This window comes from Triticum aestivum, chromosome 3B (genome assembly GCF_018294505.1).
Source record: "Triticum aestivum cultivar Chinese Spring chromosome 3B, IWGSC CS RefSeq v2.1, whole genome shotgun sequence".
NCBI lineage: Eukaryota > Viridiplantae > Streptophyta > Magnoliopsida > Poales > Poaceae > Triticum > Triticum aestivum.
The window spans coordinates 117,290,497-117,304,955 of NC_057801.1; positions in this window are offsets into that span (position 1 = coordinate 117,290,497).

Sequence of the window (14,459 nt, forward strand, 5' to 3'; positions counted from 1 at the left end):
GGTGGCTGTTTTGAGGAAGGTATATGGTGGGTGTATGATACCGGCGAAAGGTGCGCGGTATTAGAAAGGCTAGCAATGGTGGAAGGATGAGAGTGTGTATAATCCATGGACTCAACATTAGTCATAAGAACTCATGCACTTATTGCAAAAATCTACAAGTTATCAAAGCAAAGTATTACGCGCATGCTCCTAGGGGGATAGATTGGTAGGAAATGACCATCGCTCGTCCCCGACCGCCACTCATTAGGAAGACAATCAATAAATAAATCATGCTCCGACTTCATCACATAACGGTTCACCATACGTGCATGCTACGGGAATCACAAACTTCAAAACAAGCATTCTTTAAATTCATAATCACCCCAACTAGCATTACTTTGATATTATCACCTCCATATCTCAAAACAATTATCAAGCATCAAACTTATCTTAGTATTCAACGCACTCAAAAGAAAGTTTCACATATCTTGAATACCAAGTATATTAATGTTAAGTAAATTACCATGCTATTAATGAATCTCAAAATAATCTAAGTGAAGCATGAGAGATCAATAGTTTCTTTAAAACAAATCCACCATTATGCTCTAAAAGATATAAGTGAAGCACTAGAGCAAATGACAAACTACTCCGAAAGATATAAGTGAAGATCAATAAGTAGCTAAATAATTATGTAACTATGTGAAGACTCTCTCTCATAAAAGAATTTAAGATCTTGGTATTGTATTCAAGCAGAAATAAAAACAAAACAAAATGACATTGCAAGGATAGCACAACTCATGTGAAGAAGCAAAAACTTAGGCTCAACCGATACTAACCGATAGTTGTTGAAGAAGAAAGGTGGGATGCCTACCGGGGCATCCCCAAGATTAGATGCTTGATACTTCTTGAAATATTATCTTGGGGTGCCTTGGGAATCCCCAAGATTGAACTTTTGTGTCTCCTTAATTCCTCTCTTATCATGGTTTCTCTTTTTATCAAAAGCTTCATTCACAACAAACTCAACAAGAACTCGTGAGATAGGTTAGTATAAACCAATGCAAAACCTTATCATTTTCTACTGTAACAAATCACTAAAATTATTATTCAACATTGAATACTAAATGCCTCTGTATATTTAATACTCATATCCTCAAATAGAATCATTAAACAAGCAAACATATGCAAACAATGCAACCATAACAGCAATCTGTCAAAACAGTACAGTCTGTAAAGAATGCAAGAGTATCAATACTTCCCTGACTCCAAACATTATTAACTAAAATTCCCACTGTAATAAATTTATTAGAGCTTAATATGCAAAAAGATTCAACGTTATACCATTCTCTGAATTTTCTAGGGAATTTTTGCAACAGCGGTAAACTTTCTGTTTTCAAACAGCAACATGTACACTAGCAAAATAAGCATGGCAAAGGCTATCCTTGACTTCTTAATCGAAACTAAAGATGCAAAACAATATTCTAACTAACAGCAAGCAAAAACTAGAAAAATAATATGATGCTCCAAGCAAAACACATATCATGTGGCGAATAAAAATATAGCTCCAAGTAAAGTTACCGATGAACGAGGACAAAAGAGGGGATGCCTTCCGGGGCATCCCCAAGCTTAGGCTCTTGGTTGTACTTGAATATTACCTTGGGGTGCCTTGGGCATCCCCAATCTTAGGCTCTTTCCACTCCTTATTCCATAGTCCATCAAATCTTTTACCCAAAACTTGAAAACTTCAACCACACAAAACTCAAAACTAAACTCATAAGCTCCATTAGTATAAGAAAATAAAACCACCACTTAGGTACTGTAATGAACACATTCTAAATTCATATTGGTGTAATATCTACTCTATTCCAAATTCTCTATGGTTCATACCACTTAATACTAGCCATAGATGCATCAAAATAAGCAAACAACACAATGAAAACAGAATTTGTCAAAAACAGAACAGTCTGTAGTAATCTATATCAAATGTATACCTGTGGAACCCCAAAAATTATGAAATAAATTGCTGGACCTGAGTAATTTGTCTATTAATAATCTGAAAAAATAATAAACCTAAAATCACTCTTCAGTAGAAAAATGGCAGCTATTCTCGTGAGCGCTAAAGTTAATGTTTTTTACAACAAGATCACATAAACTTCACCCAAGTCTTCCCAAAGGTTCTACTTGGCACTTTATTGAAACAAAAGCTATAAAACATGATTACTACAGTAGCATAATCATGTGGACACACAAAAAGAGTAAGGATAAATATTGGGTTGTCTCCCAACAAGCGCTTTTCTTTAATGCATTTCTAGCTAGGCATGATGATGGCAATGATGCTCACATAGAAGATAAGAATTGAAACATAACGGGAGCATCATGAAGCATATGACTAGAACATTTAAGCCTAACCCACTTCCTATGCATAGGGATTTTTTGAGAAAACAACTTATGGGAACAATAATCAACTAGCATAGCAAGGTACAATAAGCATAGCTTCAAGATTTTCAACACATAGGGAGGAAACTTGATATTATTGCAATTCCTACAAGCATATGTTCCTACCTCATAATAATTTTCAGTAGCATCATGAATGAATTAAACAATATAACCAGCACCTAAAGCATTCTTTTCATGATCTAATAGCATAGAAAATTTACTACTCTCCACATAGGCAAATTTATTCTCATCAATAGTAGTGGGAGCAAACTCAACAAAATAATTATCATGTGAGGCATAATCCAATTGAAAACTAAAATCATGATGACAAGTTTCATGGTTATAATTATTCTTAATAGCATACAAGTCATCACAATAATCATGATAAATAGCAACTTTGTTCTCATAATCAATTGGAACCTCTTCCGAAATAGTGGAATCATCACTAAATAAAGTTGGCACTCTTCCAAATCCACTTTCATATTCATCACAAATAGATTCAACATCCTCCAAAATAGTGGGATCACTACTTCCTAAAGTTGACCCTCTTCCAAACCCACTTTCATCAATATAATCATCATAAATAGGAGGCATGCTTTCATCATAATAAATATTCTCATCAAAACTTGGGGGACAAAATATATCATATTCATCAAACAGAGCTTCCCCAAGCTTGTGGCTTTGCATATCATTAGCATCATGGATATTCAAGGAATTCATACTAAAAACATTGTAATCATGCTCATCATACAAAGATATAGTACCAAACATTCTAATGCATTCTTCTTCTAGCACTTGAGCACAATTTTCCTTTCCATCAAACTCACGAAAGATATTAAAAAGACGAAGCGTATGAGACAAACTTAACTCCATTTTTTTGTAGTTTTATTTTATAAACTAAACTAGTGATAAAACAAGAAACAAAAAGATTCGATTGCAAGATCTAAAGATATACCTTCAAGTGCTAACCTCCCTGGCAACGGTGCCAGAAAAGAGCTTAGTTGATGGGGTGTGAGTGAGTGCCCTTTACCTAGCCTCCCCGGCAACGGCGCTAGAAAAGAGCTTGATGTCTACTACACAACCTTCTTCTTGTAGAAGTTGTTGGGACTGCAAGTGCACAGGTTTGTAGGACAGTAGCAAATTTCCCTCAAGTGGATGACCTAAGGTTTATCAATCTGTAGGAGGCGTAGGATGAAGATAGTCTCTCTCAAACAACCCTTCAGCCAAATAACAAAGAGTCTCTTGTGTCCCCAACACACCCAATACAATGGTAAATTGTATAGGTGCACTAGTTCGGCGAAGAGATGGAGATACAAGTCCAATATGGATTGTAGATATAGGTTTTTGTAATCTGAAATAATAAAACAGCAAGGTAGCGAGCGATAAAAGTGAGCGTAAACGGTATTGCAATGATAGGAAACAAGGCTTAGGGTTCATACTTTCACTAGTGCAATTTTATCTCAACAATAATAACATAGATAGATCATATAACAAGCCCTCAACATGCAACAAAGAGTCACTCCAAAGCCACTAATAGAGGAGAACAAACGTAGAGATTATGGTAGGGTACAAAACCACCTCAGAGTTATTCTTTCGGATCGATCTATAAAAGAGTTCGTACAAGAATAACACCTTAAGACACAAATCAACCAAAACCCTAATGTCACCTAGATACTCCATTGTCACCTCAATTATCCATGGGCATGATTATATGATATGCATCACACAATCTCAGATTCATCCAACCAACATAAAAGTACTTCAAAGAGTGCCCCAAAGCTACTACCGGAGAGTCAAGAACGTGTGCCAACCCTTATGCATAGGTTCCCAATGTCACGAAACCCGCAAGTTGATCACCAAGACATACATCAAGTGTTCTCATAAAAGACTCAATCCGATAAGATAACTTTAAAGGGGAAACTCAATTCATCACAAGAGAGTAGAGGGGGAGAAACATCATAAGATCCAACTACAATAGCAAAGCTCGGGATACATCAAGATCGTGCCATAGTGGGAACACGAGAGAGAACATAAGAGAGAGAGAGAGAGATCAAACACATAGCTACTGGTACATACCCTCAGCCTCGAGGGTGAACTACTCCCTCCTCGTCATGGATAGCACCGGGATGATGAAGATGGCCACCGGTGAAGGATCCCCCCTCCGGCAGGGTGCCGAGAAGGGCTCCCGAGAGGTTTTTAGTGGCTACAGAGGCTTGCGGCGTCGGAACTCCCGATCTATCTTATGTTCTGGAAGTTTTAGGGTACGTAGGTATATATGGGTGAAAGAAGTACGTCAGTGGACCGAAGGGGGGGCCACGAGGCAGGGGGCGCGCCCCAGGGGGTGGGCGCGACCCCCACCCTTGTGAGCGCCTCCCTTCTTTCCTGATGTGCACTCCAAGTCCATCGGGTGGCTTTCCTTCCAAAAATAACTTCTCCAGTTGATTTCGTTCTGTTTTGACTCCGTCTTATATTCCTTTTCCTCGAAACACTGAAATAGGCATAAAACAACAAATCTGGGCTGGGCCTCCGGTTAATAGGTTAGTCCCAAAAATAATATAAAAGTGGATAATAAAGCCCAATATTGCCTAAAACAGTAGATAAAGTAGCATGGAGCAATCAAAAATTATAGATACGTTGGAGATGTATCAACTCTCCGGTAGAAACTTTGGGGCACTCTTTGAAGTACTTTGTGTTGGTTGAATAGATGAATCTGAGATTGTGTGATGCATATCGTATAATCATGCCCACGCATACTTGAGGTGACAATGGAGTATCTAGGTGACATTAGGGTTTTTGTTGATTTGTGTCTTAAGGTGTTATTCTAGTATGAACTCTATGATAGATTGAATGGAAAGAATAGCTTCATGTTATTTTACTACGGACTCTTGAATAGATAGAACAGAAAGGATAACTTTGAGGTGGTTTCGTACCCTACCATAATCTCTTCGTTTGTTCTCCGCTATTAGTGTCTTTGGAGTGACTCTTTGTTTCATGTTGAGGGATTGTTATGTGATCCAACTATGTTATTATTGTTGACAGAACTTGCACTAGTGAAAGTATGAACCTTAGGCCTTGTTTCCTACCATTGCAATACCGTTTACACACCCAATACAAATACCTTTATCTACCATCCATATTGCACTTGTATCACCATCTCTTCGCTGAACTAGTGCACCTATACAATTTACCATTGTATTGGGTGTGTTGGGGACACAAGAGACTCTTTGTTATTTGGTTGCAGGGTTGTTTGAGAGAGACCATCTTCATCCTATGCCTCCCACGGATTGATAAACCTTAGGTCATCCACTTTAGGGAAATTTGCTACTGTCCTACAAACCTCTGCACTTGGAGGCCCAACAACGTCTACAAGAAGAAGGTCGTGTAGTAGACATCACTTGGTGGTGGCTCTGTATCATAAAACACGATAATTCTTTCTCTCTGATTTTTTTCTCCCCGGACGTGAATATATGGAGTTGGAGTTGAGGTCGGTGGAGCACCAGGGGGCCCATGAGGCAGGGGACGCGCCCCCCACCCTCGTGGATAGGGTGTGTGCCCCCTAGCCTTGATTCTTTCACCAGTATTTTTTTAAATCCAAAAATAACTTTCGTGGAGTTTCAGGTCATTCCCAGAACTTTTATTTCTGCACAAAAATAACACCATGGCAATTCTGCTGAAAATAGTGTCAGTCCGGGTTAGTTCCATTCAAATCATGCAAGTGAGAGTCCAAAACAAGGGCAAAAGTGTTTGGAAAAGTAGATACGATGGAGACATATCATCCAGCATCATCTGGGAATTTTCACCTTGTGTCTAATCCAGCATCATTAGGGAACTGGCACCTTGTGTGTAATCCAACCTCATGTTGGAAACATGATCTCGAGGTTGACCATACTTCCCTCCTCGCAGGAACTGCATCCTGACATGAAGTTACTTCTTTTTTAGATCAATACTCAGAGCAACCCAGATCCATTTAGTAGAAGCCAGCTAAATAGAACTCGGGGAAGTGAATTCAAAAGGAAAAATAAAATAAAAACAAAATACAAGGTGAGAACACCCACTTCCTAGATCAAGCTAAAAACGAAATCATTAGGACGATTAAGACTCTTCTTATTACAGATAGAAGAACACGAGGCTTAAGAGAAACAGAAACTACAACATATACACATCGAAGAACACGAGGCTAAATGAAAGTAATTGAAACGGCGTTACTTACCAAAGCTCATTTTACAGGTTCGGTGCAGCTCCTCTTTAACTTGCCACGCTCCTTGAAGATGTCCCCAATATCCCATGTTTGGTCTTCATTGCTCCTCTGCATGTTCGCACTCGTGGTTTTAAAATCTCAACATGGTAAGAAAAATATACTACTAGTAATACTCGCGCATCTTGTGGGCAACATTAAAGCACTCTTCTGCCATGTTAGAGCATCTCCAATAGAATCGCAACGCGTGGCGCTTTAAAAAAGCGTTTACAGTGTTGAGATCGAGAAGTAGAGATAGAGAGTAGAGACTAGAGAGTAGAGGATAGTTCTCAGCATAGATAGATAAAAAAGATAGATAATTCAACTACTCCTCGTCGTCTGACTCCTCCTCGGTGATGTCCTCCTCTGACGTCTGACTGTAGGCGTGAAGATACCGATTGTCGTTGGATTCCCAGGGCGACGCTGCTCCTAGCCTGAAGTTGAATTGAGCGTCCACTTTTCGCCTACGCTTGTCCTCGTGATAGGCGGCTCGCTCCGCCCTCCTCTTATCCCTCTCGACCCTCCTTTGCACGTAGAACTCACACTCGTTGATGATGTCCTACGGGAAGCGTTGGCGCCACAGTGCCATGGCTTCCTCGTCCATCTAGGTGATGCCAAGACGGTGCTCCCGCCTCCGGTTGTCGCGACGATCCTCGTCGGTGATAAGCCGCGGCAGAGGTGTGAGCTCCAGCGCTCGCTCCCGCGTCGGCACGTTGGGGAAGTTCAATGTTCTATGAGCCCACTGGAGGTGCCACGCCGCCGCGTCGTATGCGCGAGCGACCTGAGGTGTCGAAACTCCCGAGGCTGAGGCGCATATCACAGAACTGGATCTCGGCAGAGAAGCCACCGGTGGGGCGTGCGCGGACGCCGTGGTATCCCCAAGTTTCTCGGCGACACGGCAGCGTGGTGGCGCGGCGGCGGCGAGGCGAGAAAGAGCGGGGAGAGAGCGGTGGCAAGGCACAGAGTGGGGAGAGAGCAGTGGCAAGGCACAGAGCGGTGGGAGGGCGTTGGATTTTATAAAGTGTGCCGGACGTCGCGCGCCAAAACTAGCGCATGTCCGACCGCTTTTTCCCACGCGCGCGATCCTTTCCCGACGTCTGTGCTATCTCTACTCTCTTCTCTACTGTTATATTTATTTTATATTTAATATTTATCTCTACTTGTTTACTCTCTACTTTCTTTCTCTACTCTTATAAAAAACAGAGTTGGTGATGATGGTGTGCCTTCCATCCTGCAATATAGGCCATCCGATTTATATCTGATAGATAGGAACAAAACAATGGCAATTTTGCAAAAAGATACCCACACCCCTCTCCATAATTGCAAATAAGGCCTTCCCTCGTTCACCCTTTTCTGCCACAAGATAAACTACTCATACAAATGCATCTTGATGTGTGCAACGCATGTCCATCTTGCTAGTTCTAAAAAACTTTCCATCATTTGCCACACTACTGGTTGTAGATTAAAAACCTACCCAAGCACAGCGCGGTCCAGGAGCTACGCACAATTACAAGCTGATATTATGTTGGACAATGGAGTCTATAACCTATTACTTCTACGGGAACAATAGAACCCAGGAAATTTGAAGGGTAGGTATGAACAAAATTGGAACAACACATGTACTGCTAAGTGATTCAATACACACATTACCAGTCGAGGAGGAGAACGATGGTCGCTGCGGCCTTTGTGAGTCATGGTCGGCAACGGGAGTCAGTTCATTGTCCATGACAGTGGTGCTTCTGTGCTTGGCGTCGGCTTTCGGGAAGCAGATCCGAGACCGTGGAAGACGGTTCCGGGGAAGAGGCTCCGTGTACGACGATGACGGTGGACCGGCTCCAGTGCGGTGTACAAGGACGTCGATGAGGCAGATGCGCTGCGGTGGACGAGTGTAGCGATGTAGAAGGGGATAGAAAATGGGGAGTATTCAGGTGTACTACTCTGGGTGCCGGGGTGGGGTTGGCTGGGTAGGGTGAACCCGAAGTTACGAAAACAGCCCCTACCAAGCGTCATCCATAGGCCTGTTCCGAAGGCTATGATGGTAACTTCCCACTGCTCAAATCAGGGTCGTGAGAGATTTTCCCGCCGACCTCAAAATTTTGTGACACTGAACTCCCTGTGTGGCGCGCTGGGTGATTCGGCTAAGCAATTAGCGAGTAGTACTAGTAAACTCTGCATATTAGTAGGTTTGACCGAAGTCAAACTTCCTAAAGTTTGACCAAGTTTATAGAAAATATAAACATTTACCATAAAAAATATGTATGTTGTGAAAGTACATTCAATAATGAATATAATGGTATTTATTTGTTATTGTATATGTTAATATCTTTTATAAACTTTCTGAGAGTTTACAAAACTTGACTTTGACCAATGCTAATACGCGGACTTAAATAAAAACGGAGGGAGTACACATTTGTTTTCTTAGTTTGTAGTGGATTAGTCATTTGTTGAAATTGTGAAATAAATATATTAGGCTACTGACTTCGAATGTAATGGTCTATACAATTCAATAGTTACAATCATTGTTGAATTCCAAGATGTATACGAGGTTATAGTACTTCACAACATGCTCAAACTCACATAATACCAGTCAAATGAGAATCTAAATGCATTTTATAGTTATTACTTTGTAGGATGCAACAAAACCAACCATAACTCTACATCAGCCACTATAAAAGCAACATTTTGAACATATCCCAATGTGTGAATGAAACGTGCAGAAAGAGCTTGCGAAGATGGAGCAGATAGGGTGGGAAAGATTGTATGTATGTGGAAGAGAGAGTAGGGGACAAACCTAATGAGATAGAGAGAGAAAGAGAGAGGAAGAAGTTAGGCCCGTGAGAAAGATGGAGACATGTAATATACGTGAGATGCGTGTGCATCCGGATTCTGTACACGTGGAAGGAGAAGAGACAACATGTTTAATGAGAGAGCTGGAAAAAATATGGACGAGAGGGGAAGGATCTCGTGGGTTGAGGGATTGATAATTTTGTGCGGGGGAGAGAGGGATTGGTAATTTTGTGCGAGAGAGAGGGTGGGGGGAGGAGTCAGTCAGCCGTCATCACATCATCCTGCTTCCAAATGGCTCGCATTCTCTAGCGCATGTGGTCGCCGTCTTCGATCTCCTCGATGCCCTCTTGGAAGATTGAGGTATTGTGCACGCTGGGGTGCAGAGAAGCACAAGTGAGAGTGGTTGCCATATAACCTTGGATGGGGATGAATTGTGTGCTCGGGGGAGGGTGTGTGTGTGTGCTGTGATGTGTGTGTGTGTGTGTGAGAGAGAGAGAGAGAGAGAGAGAGATATTGAGATAAAACAAACCTAAGGAGAGAAATGTGTGTGTATGTGACGGAAAGCTACATGCTAAACAGGGTATTCACAAAGAGATTGTGCGTGCGAGATAGAGAGCGAGGTGTGGGCCTTGAGGTGGGCAGGGGCTGGGTGAGGGTGTCAAAATGTGCACGTTGATGCATGTGTTACATGCGATCGTGCGAGGGACGGACGAATCGAGAGAGATGGTTGTTGTGTTGCGGATGCTCCTCTCTCTCTCACACACACACACAAGTAAAATAGAAGACCGTTCTCTCATGTATACACAACGTATCGGCATCTGTCTATGTCTCACTCATGCATGATCATTTGCACATTCACACCTCTCTATGTCTCTATCACACGCACACCGTCTACACATTGCCCTTCCGCCACAACAAACACATGGACACATACACACGTTCTCTCTCAGTCACACACACAAAATCAGTATTAAAAAAAACCAGGGCGCACCTAAAATGTCCAAATCCAAATAAACACGAACTAGAGCTAAATTCAAATATATGGAAATATTGTAGCGTCAAGAACTTTTCCAGGAAAAAAAGTTGAGTAATATTCGAGGATTGTTTTCACACACACAAAAAGGTTCGGTGAATGTGCTTCGAGCGCGATACGGTGACACACCGTTCGATCGACCGCACGCCCGCGGTTCACGTGCTCGCACAGGATTCCGTATCGTGGTTGTGGTAACTAATAAAAGCGCTGCCTAAGTCTAATGTTTACGTGTACTAGTACGGTTTTCTTTTTAAGTTTGACCAACCATATATATAAAACTAAACTAAGCTCCCATGCATGCACTCATCAATATGGCACCACTGCCGTTGTGCATGTCGGCGCCCTTCTGCTCCGGCCAACAATTTCTCGCCCATCACCACCGTGTCGCTGCCATCCCTATGCCATGAAGCCGAAGGCTCGCCCGCTCACGTTGTCAGCAGTCCTTCCTCGCGATACCGACGCGCTGCCAAGCACGCGAGCAGCTGGTGGAGCCGCGTCTATGCACGCAGCATACGAAGAGGAGGATGAGAGCATGTCATTGTTGTCTCCGCCCGCGCGGAGGAGTCACGCATGGTGGCTGTTGCGGCGGAAGTCGGTCACGCACGCGTCGAGCCCGCAAACTGGGCGCGGACACGGAATCTACCTTCGAGACCTTGAATGCCACGTGGATGCTGCAATCTAAGGGAGCAATTTGGGTCAGTCGACTCTTGTGAGCCGTTTGATGCAACATGGATGGCTAGAAGGGCTTCTTCAACCTCCGAAATTGATGCACGTTTCATCTTCTCAGCCCGCCACACGCCTAATCGCCTACCGCCGCCGCCCGGCCCTCCCCTGAACCGCCTGCTGCCGCCGCCCCGCCCTCCCTTGAACCGCCTGCCACCGCCATGCTCCCCCCACCCCGCCATCCGTTTAACCCCAGGCACGATCTGAATTTTTTCCGGCGAACTGCATTCCACACCCAACACTCATAAGATAGATCATGGGCACCCTGCCACCCTAATATAGATACTGGGGTAGCTTCTCTGTCGTCTTCTTCCTTAGCTCAGTCGAACTTCTTTCACGAATCGACTGACCCAAATTATACTACTAGTACGAACGTATTAAGTACAGTAGGAACACGAAGATACGAGCAGTAGTACCAACTGCAAGAAGAACAGTAGTAAGACATAGTACTAGTACTACTGTATGTACTAAAGAGTTCAAATAACGAGAAAGAACATAAACATAGTTCTGCTGGGGCCTCAACACAACACACCCTTGAAAATAAACTAAGCAACTAGTCCGCTTGACACTGCAGTAGAACCAGCATGAGCGACGACACTAACACCTACTCGGAGTCCAAGTCCACGTCCTCGACTTCGTCCTCGTCCCTCTTCCTCTTCCTCTTCGCTGACGCTTCTTTGCTTGAACTGGAAACTGGGCTCTTCTTCTTCATCCAACCCTTGTAGATATTAAATGAAGGTAGGCATCCATTGCTGCGTACAGGATGTGATCATCATCTAATGTCTTCGACTCCCATGCATGAGGAAACTCGTGGTGAGGTTTCTTCAGTTTAGCGTACGAAGGATCAATCATGGCTGCTACCAGGGTCAGCATTGAAGGCTGAGAGGAGGACACCAGGTTTGCCTTCTGGAGATCGAAGGGCTGGCCTACAATGAGGCCTATCTGACACAGGACATCCCTGTCGTTCCTAAAGTCTATAGTAACGAATTTCACTCTTTCATCCTTAAGGAAGTTCTTAAAATCCTGGCACTCAACATCGGCATGGCATATGTGGTAGACCAAGCACACATTATGTACGCAAACCTGGATCACGGCGGGCTTCTTCTTCTCTTCCTCCTTTAGAATCTTCTCTCTTTCCAAGGCTGTGGTGTACTCAACATCTAGCCCAGCGACCCACTCATCCCTTGAACTGTTGAACATGCGTAAGAAGCGAGCAAGGCACGCTCTCACCGTCGCGGATCCACGTGTGTAGATGACGATGAACTCATCGCCGGTGATGGCTCTAACCTGGTACTCAGCGGAGACTACGGAGATTTGGGAGGCCATGGATTTTGGAGGAGGGTTAGGAGAAGTTGAACTGGTGTAATGTGAAAGGACAGGACGATTGGGAGAGAACTGTCGTAAGGTACTGTACTAGTAGAAGACGGGGACGAGTAGGGCGTGCGAATGGCGTGGGGTTGCTGGCTTGCCTGGTGGATAGACGGCTGCAAGCCCCCAAAGAGTTCTCGAGAACTATGCGGGACCCACTAGATGTCATGTCTAGTAGACCCATACCGTAGGCCTGACGGTATAGCTTCTGCCTATTCGCACCCATGGCGGCACGTGGATGTAACTTCGCTTAATTCCGTCAACCGTCGCGCCTCCCAGGACCTTCGCCTCCCTCACGCGGTCGCGCCCTTTGAGACTTCGACCGTCTATAAATGAGCAACTTTTTTTCCTACTGGCATGCATGATACTCCCTCTGGTCCTTTTCACTTCCGTCAACCGTTTGCAAAGTGTTTGACCAAATTTATACTAAAAATATCAATATCTACAATACTAATTAAAATGGGTACAAGAACTACATTTTATAATGAGTATAAAAATATTGATTTGACATTGTGAATGTTGATACATTTTCGGAAAAACTAACGCCCACACGTGTGGGCGTTTGCACATCGCTCACACGCCTCCATCACCACTCATTTTCCCACGTATGAACAGATGACATCAGCAGAATGTTTTTACGTTTTCGGCTTAAAAATGTTTTATCTCCTAATTAAAAAAGCGAATTAAAAATCTATTTTCACCATTAAATCCGTCTCGACGAGATCTTCAAAACTAGATCCCATGTTGATATGTTTCAACGAAAAGAAAATTGCCCAAAAGTTGCCATGACATTTACACTGTAGTTGCCATAGTGCTTAAACTAAAGTTCCCATGTGGCAATTTTAGTTTGTAGATCATGGCAATTCCAGTACTTTGACCATGAAGATATTTTTTATGAACCATGGAAATTTTAAGTGCATGTATCATGACAATTTTAATTTATGGTGCATGGCAAGTCTAGTTTCTTAATTCCTCATTTTATAATATGTCAAAATTTACTTTTAAATGTAGAAGAAAATAGCTGAAACATATCATGGCAACTTCAGTGTAAACATCATGACAATTCATGTGCAACAGACATGACAACTTTTAACCAAAAAAATTTCGTCAAAATATATTGATATGAGATCTAGTTTCAAAGATCTTGTCGCGAGGGATTTAATGGTGAAAACAGATCTTCAATCGGATTTTTCATTTAAGAGATAAAACATTTTAATAACAGAAAATCCAAAAAGATTTCCACATGCATGTGTGCGGTGACATGTCATAGTATGTGTGCTATAGGGCATGTGGGCGGGTTTGGCTCCCACCACACGTGTGGGCGTTAGCGTTGTCCTACATTTTTCTATAAGTTTGGTCAAAGTAGAGGTACATTGACTTCAGACAACACTTAAATGCACAATGCAGACTAGTTCCTCCGTCCAGGTGCATGCCATGTCCTATCTTGTCATCACAACAAGGTTAGCTATTAGAGTACTACTACCTCCCTTCTAGTTTAAAGGGCTCGATTCAAAAATTTCACCTACTCTTGGCAAGATAGAGGCGGTGGAATAGTTTTTGTAGTCTGCAAAAGTACTCAACTAATGTTGACATTCTTCACAAAAAAATGTGTTTACCAATGCATGCATGAACAGTAGTTACTCTAACCCCCCTCTCTTCTGTAATTCTTTGCCACATCAACATGTTTGCTATTTCCATGTGCATGATACCAGCTAAGATACCACCATTATGGCTAGCCTTAATCATCTCATGCCATAATTTAGTGCACCTTGAAATATGAACATGTGTGGGGCGTGCATGTTTTTAATGACTTGAGACTATACCTAGCCCGGCATGCAAGATGACTTATTATGCACCGTTCCCCATACCTGCAGGAAGCTCGTTCATCTCCAAATCTTTTCC